This window comes from Struthio camelus, chromosome 3 (assembly GCF_040807025.1).
Source record: "Struthio camelus isolate bStrCam1 chromosome 3, bStrCam1.hap1, whole genome shotgun sequence".
Classification (NCBI taxonomy): domain Eukaryota; kingdom Metazoa; phylum Chordata; class Aves; order Struthioniformes; family Struthionidae; genus Struthio; species Struthio camelus.
The window spans coordinates 117737745-117744985 of NC_090944.1; the positions used below are offsets into that span (position 1 = coordinate 117737745).

Genomic DNA, 7241 nt, shown 5'->3' on the forward strand with positions numbered 1-7241 from the left:
CGGACAGGGGCCGGTGGGGGCGGTGGAGGGCACGTGACCCCGGCAGCCGTTGGCGGCGGCGGGGGGGCCGTTGGTGGGGTGGGAGGGTGTGGGCCCGGCGGGGCCGCTCCGCTCCGGTCCTTGCCGCCCGGAGGAGCGAAGGCTTCTCGGCGGGGTCGGCTGGCGGAGGTGAGCGGTGTGCGGGCAGCGGCAGTGACTGGGATGCGAGGGATGCGCCGATCCCCGGGGCCGCGGCCTGACCTGCAGGGAAGCAGAGGCGGCGGTCGCGAGGAAGGTGCGGCGACATGCTGCAACGGTTTCATCGTCCGCAGCTGATGGTGAAGAACCCAGAAAGGCAGCAAATGCTGCGGCGGATTGGGACCGCACGCCTTCAGTGGGTAGCGAGAGGCAGGGTTGCTTTCTACTCTTAATTATTTTTGCAAGCAGGTATTTCTTGTGTTTAACGTGAACGTACCGTGTTGACAGCTGACCCCTCCAGGGTTAAGGCGGAGAGAAGCGTGTGCGAGCAAAATTCGGGGGGGTGATTTCTGAGCTCCACAGACATTGCCCCGTTAGCAGCCCTGTAAGTTATTTGCTAATAAATCTTACTTTACAGGGCTTTAACTGTATGGAAAATCCTGTTGCTTCTTGTCCCACAAACGTCTTTTATTTGTTATTGTCGATAACAACGTTTGTGCTTTTTTAGTAGTGAAAAGCAGAAATGACTGAGCAAATAGTCCAAATAAACCATTCTTAAAGTATAGAAAGTTTGGGCTTTGATACACTTCTTCGGGGTGACCTTTATCTCCAAAGACTTTCTGAGACTGAACACGTTTGCTAGAAGTTTCGTTCTAAACTGCAATTGCTTCTGACTTACCTGAAGGCACAGAGCGTAGCAGGCTGTAGCCTCTAGAAAAGCTCTATCCACTTTCCAAAGAAATTGGCTTCAACTGGAAACTTGTTTACCATTTTCAGCTGTATATTATTTTGCTACAGTAATCAGGATCCAATAGCAGTCATGCCCTTAACAACAGCATGGACATTTGTTTTTGTATTTTAAAGCTGTGGCCCCAGGCAATACACAGGTTGTCTTTGAATTTAAGCAGATGAATAATGCTGTGCCTATTTAATACAAGGTTATTGCATCCTGTTTTTTTTTTTTTTTTTCCTGAACAGGGATGACATGCTGTGTACCAATGGGAAGGAAGTTCTTGGAAAATAAGGTCGCTCTGTGGGAAAAGTTGAAAGCACTGGTATGGAGGAGTGGCTAATGATTTTCAAAAAGAAACACTAATTAGGCATGTAAAGCCTGCGGAAAAAACATTTAATGACAACTTATATGTGGAACATGTGCAAAGTCTCTAGTAATGTCAAGTGAATAAATAAAGAGCACACAAGAAATTAAATTAACAAGCTGGTTCATCATTGTTTGGTGATGCTTTTATCACATTATGAAAATTTTCTTCTTTAGAGACTCTTAATGAACATTGCAAGAGACTGTAATATCCCTGTCAGATGTGTTGTACACAGAGAAGTCAAGTTAAAAAAGTGACAAGATACTAATTAATGAATAAAATAAGGCAATGAATGATTCAGTAAATGAATTAACAAATATTTAAAACCAGAGTTAAGCCCTGATGAACTAACCTGAATACCTTGTCTACTGAATTACTGTTTTTTGTTACTTTTATTTTTGAAGTATTGAGGTTTGTAAGATCATCTGGAGCTTTTTTCATCACTGAATATTTGTGATTGATGCTGTCCTGTCCAACTCATAACTTTAGCATTTCTTGACTTTTGTCTACTGATGTGGTCTTAATAGAGGGCCAAAGCATATTCCTAGACACAATTACCTGTAGAGGATAGTGAAAACCCCCAAAGTTTTCTTCCTGCAGTTTCCTCTGGATTCTGTGGAAGGCAGTCTTGAGCCAGAAAGATGATCCGATTTCAGACTGCCACACTCACTCCCCTTGTTTCCGTGCCACGGGGCTCTCACACAGGATATTGGTGCTCCCCTCCCAACACTCCAAAACATTCAGTGAGCCAAACTCAGTAATTTCAGCTGCTGCTATCACCCAAGCCAGCAGTATAAAGATACTTTTTTTGCAGTTGCTTGTGGCTACTTTCATACAGAATAACATTTTCCTAAGTTATGCTTAGTGATAATTGTGTTTCTCACAGCGCCGTTCTTCCACCCATAGAAAATACGCTCTTGCATTATAACATACAAGTTACGTACATTTACTTGTCAATACAAGTTAATACAAGAAAAGAAGTAAAATGGCATTTATTGTTTAAATGTTAAAAGCCTCAACAATATTTTCTCATGATAAAACCATGTTAGGTGCGCTGTCGGGCATTTGTTGGGCAGTAGATTTATATTTCAAATTAAATTTTAATTTCTCCTTTTTCCTTCAATTTTTATTGAAATGATCTTCCATTGTATCTCCTTTTTTATCATTCGTCTTTTGCTTGCACATCTTTTTGGCATGTGAATATGTTATTAACTTGATAAGTGATTTGGCAGGAGAAGATTCCAACTGCATTTCATAAGCTGAGCAGTGTTGGGCACTGGTGATCTAAACATCCACTGCATGTACAGCTTTCCTTTAGCTTTGGATGTGCATGGACAGTGTGTGCAAAATAATGTGTGTCTGCCTCCCCATGAGATAGCCTTTGATAATAGCAGTGTTTTCACATGTAATTGTACTAGCAAAGCCTGGGCCAAAGTAGCTTGTAGCTGCTATCCCTGACTGATGAGATTTGACCTTTCTGCGATCCTGCTAAATCTTATTCAAACAAAGTATGTCACTATAGAAAATTATGTTTGTTGAATCTTGATTCAGTTCCATTGTAACAAAGAGGACATCTCATAATTTGAAGTTAGGTCTCGTCTGTTTAGGGGCTCTACTCAAAGCCACTTGAGGGTCTCTTACTTTTGATTCGGTTCTGGCTTTAGCCCCAGCATTCATGGCAAGCTTTTCTTCAACAAGTTTTACAGATTAACGATAAGCCTCCTTTTGTCTTGGTGGAGAACAGCAAACTCAACTTCCGGCTTGTGATAGGCACGCTTTTTGATTGATTTTTAAAATTTTGTCTTGCATCCGACTTCCGGGATATTTCTAGTCTTGCTTGTGTTTAATCACTGTTTTGTCACTGTTTGGATTATCAAAGACATTATGGGAGGAACGTGTACAGTTTGTAGCATACAGAAATTTCTATTTCAGAATATTCAAAATCATGAAACCTACAGCCTTGTGCAGTGCTACTTCTGTCTTGCTCCATTTTGGTGTAAAAACACTAAGAAATTCTGTAGTTCGTCCATCTACCAGCAGAGGTGGAGATCCTGTTGTCCATCTCACTGCAACATCTTGTACTTGTGCATCTATATCTACTGTGATTAACAGCCCTTCAAATGGCCTCTTCATATTCATGTATTTGTTTTTCTTCTGTTAGAAGATACGTTGCACTACGTATGTTTTTACCTCACTGAGCATGTTTGTGACAGTACAGGAGATTGCCCTTTGTCAGATTCATTGCTCCCCTTCCCTTTTTCTCTAGTAGCATTCAAAAGTGGTATCAGTGTGCACATGCTGCACATACTGAGTCTATGGTATTTTTTGTTCCCTCAAGATTTTGGTGCAGATCAGTGCCTAGCTCTTCTCAAGGCATATAAATTGCTTATCCTCCAAACGCATTCCGAAGGATGTCCGCTAGCATCTTTGCGTTGCCACTTATTCCACAGAGGTAAGCCTTGCTGAAATATAGTTACCTTATGTGTAAACGGTTACGTTTCTGCCTAGTGGAAAAGGGAATCTCTGTCAGAATGGATGTCTATGCAGTTTATCCCCATCTCAGGTCTGTAGGTGAGGAAGGAAGGAATAAGGGATATCCCTTTTCTCCCCTTTCAGCTCACCTCTGCCATCTTGCTGATCTGTACGTTCAGAGGAAAACCTCTGCCAAAATGTCTGATCCTCTGCTTACCCATGGGGGAGAGATACGATCCATGTGCCTACAGGATAAGTACAGTGAAAATGTTTCAATTACTTTGGACTAGCACTACATTAATAAAACAAGGTTATCCAGTTTCCTTCTTGGTACACTTTGGGCTTATGTGAAGTTGGGATTTGATTAATTGTGACACATGCTTAATGCTTAATAATAAAATGTTTTCGATCTGTACATATGCATCCAAAACATAGTCAGTAGTGTGCACTTGATTACTGTCTTGTGCTGAGCCAGTATTTGTTGCTCCAAAACCCTGTTCTCAAAACAAAAGCAGACCCTGCCCTTTTGAAGTATCTGCCAATTTGTAGCAGTATCATGTGCAGCTTCAAGCCTAAAGGGAGACCATCTATTTTGATCTTTCTCTTCTCACCTTTCTGGTCCAGACCAACACATCCCTGCCTGCCTGTTATCTGTGCGTGCACAGGCTAGGTGTTGCTAAGCAACTGTGCACCAAACATGACAGGCTGGTTTTAAAATGGAGAATTAACTAAATTAGTCCTGATGAAGACAAGATACAGACAGGAGGGAAGGAAAAAACAACAACAAAAAAAAAAGCAGCTGTGATTTGCACTAGAGAACAAGAGGTCTCCAAAAAGGAAAGGGAGTTTTGAAAGGAAAGAGGAAATCATATATGTGGTGCAAGGGAAGTAATATATAGAAAATTAAGTGTTCTTCATGCCCAGCATTGTCTGTATATTTGTACAGCACATAGGACAGCAAAGCTCCAGATCTAGGGGGAATTTCAGGACACTATCATAAGACAAACAAGTTTAAAAAAAAAGTGATGCCATAAAACCTTCCCCTTCCCCCTCGTTTTGGTTCCAATTTGAATAAAGATTCACAGCCACTTCTAATAGGAGATAAAGGATATGGAAAGACGTGAGGAAATTAAACCATTCAGTTTTGTGTGCTGGAGAATCGCTGTCTCCACTGACTCCTGAAGCCAGCCTGGCCTGCGTGGTGTCACTAAGGCAGCAGCCTTGGGTGACTGAATGGGAGCAGAGAGGCACAGTGAATGGAGACTTGCCATATTTTCTTCTAACCCTAACAAAGCGGCTATTGGCCTAATGCTTAGAGCGTAAAGAAACTTTCTTCCAGTTCTTCAGCACATTCTGTGCTGAGCGTGGCCAAATTTCATTCTTTTGTGCTGCCCAAGTTCCCTGACCTCAGAATGCAGAGTGTAATGTTCCGTGAAAAGGCACATCAGCTATTAGGCTCGATATCTTGCGTTATTCTTCTAGAAATATAAGGGCCAAGCAAACAATATACAACCTTTTCTGAGCATATTCATGTTTTGTCATTAATTGCAAGTGTACTCTTTCCCATCTATGCCCCCTTTTCATGAGTATCTCAGCAAATAAACTCACACGGAAGAATGTTATTAGGAAAAAAAATATGCAAATATTGAAGAACATTGCCAGAAAAAAAATGCATTACAACTATGATTCTACCAATTATACCCCTCCAATCATGGAACGTGTGCGTCTTCCACTGTATTTTTGATCTAAGTCATGACAAATCAATATGAATAAGAATTCAAATTTTGAATAGGCAATTTACAGGCCAGGAATTCCTTGTTACCGTGAGCTTGTGAGTAATTCTGAACAAGCTTAATACAATTTTCCGGTGTTCAGAATCCTCTAAACAGAAGCACAGAGAAATAAGCAAGGTGATTGCTTTTTGTCAGTGCAGCTTTGCTTGTAATAGACAAGTCAGTCAGTCATTCTGTTTCTCTCTTGGTTTTAAAAGACAGCAGTAGATTTAATTTAAGAGATGTTAGTTCACAAATACATCTCCAGACAACTCTGAGGTACTATTCTGAGTTTTATGTAAGCCTCTTTAAAAGTAAGATACTTAAACCATACAGGCTTATTCAGTGACAGAGTCCAATGAGGTGGATTTCTTAAATAATTCAGATCCCTGAAACACATTCTTTGGTTTAATATTGTTTTATCTTGATAAAAATGCTATATGTCTGGGTTTTCAGCACATAAGCTAGAACTCTCAGGAGGGGTGATTAAAAGTTATGGACCTCTCTTTTGTTCTTGACATTCTTAAGAGTAGAGCTGACATATCCATAGATGCTGTCTCATTACTATTTTGCTATGGTGCTATCAAGCAAGCAAAGATACTCATTTGCTATATTTGAAGTTCATCTTTTCAATGTCTTTATTCATTCCAGTGAGACCTTGATGTCACACATCTGAGAGAAATATGCGGTAAAGGATCAGGAGAGATATAAACACTCAGAAGAAAAGATGCCTACTTAACCAGAGGAAAACAGATGTCAGCAGAGCAAATTAACATCTCTGAGGATGAGTTCAGACTGCCATCTGGAGGATTTAGGACTGATAAATCTGGCTGAAGGGCTAGAAATTTAGCCTACTTGGTAGGTTTAGCTGGACACATTCCATTGAACAGTAGTCAAAGCATTGATTGCCAGTATCTTACCCAGTGAACTTTCACTGAGTTTAGTTTGCAAACTCTTGGCCTGATTTCTGCAGATAATGTCTCTGACAGACCTGAGTACTTGCAGAATGGTTTCAATGAATAATTTTCTATCCACAAGCTGTTCACAAACTTCCCTTCAGTTTGTTTATGATCTGTGACTGGTCACTTCATTTACACAGGATTTGTTGTTGTTGTTGTTGTTGTTTTGGCTGTATTTTTTGCCCTTTGTTTGGAAGACCATAACTTTTTGAAGAAGGGAATAAAAAATAGCGAGTAGTAAACAGTGATTAATAAGCAAAGAATCATGCTGTCTATAACAGACCACTTACCTGTGATCATTACCAAAACCAAAAAACAATCAGTCACTACACAGGCACTTTCCAAAGGGTAACATGCACCCCACGAATAGGTTTGCCATAGCAGGTAGAAGACAGCTCAGAAAATGGATTAATAACACAGGGTGGAGCTGTAGGGGGAAGTACTGAGTTTCATTTTCTTGAAATGGAGATTTGGCTTTCATAAGAGGTTGTGCAAATGCTTCCCTAAAGTTTGCGTGGACAACATTAGGTTTTTCTAAACGTTCATGAATAGTGAAACACAAACACTGTCTAACATAAAAGCCAGCTAAGAGTGCTAATCACCATCCACAAAAATACTTGTAAGGAAACCAGCATACCTGGCATGCAAGTAGAAGACAGGCCTGAACTGCCAAACCACGGTGGTGTGACAGGAGTCAAGGGTGGCAGAGAGCTTGACAGGGGTCAGCACTGGCTCTTGTTACAGTGTGGATCAAGCCATATTCA

The 7241-nt window shown here is 40.9% G+C and overlaps 1 long non-coding RNA gene across 1 annotated transcript; it reads left to right on the forward strand.

The window, feature by feature from the left end:
* Positions 1 to 8: 8 nt before the first annotated feature.
* LOC104140314 (uncharacterized) lies at positions 9 to 1385 on the forward strand. Its single transcript, XR_693286.2, has 2 exons — positions 9 to 373; positions 1156 to 1385. It is a non-coding gene; the product is annotated as an uncharacterized lncRNA (long non-coding RNA).
* Positions 1386 to 7241: the final 5856 nt, after the last annotated feature.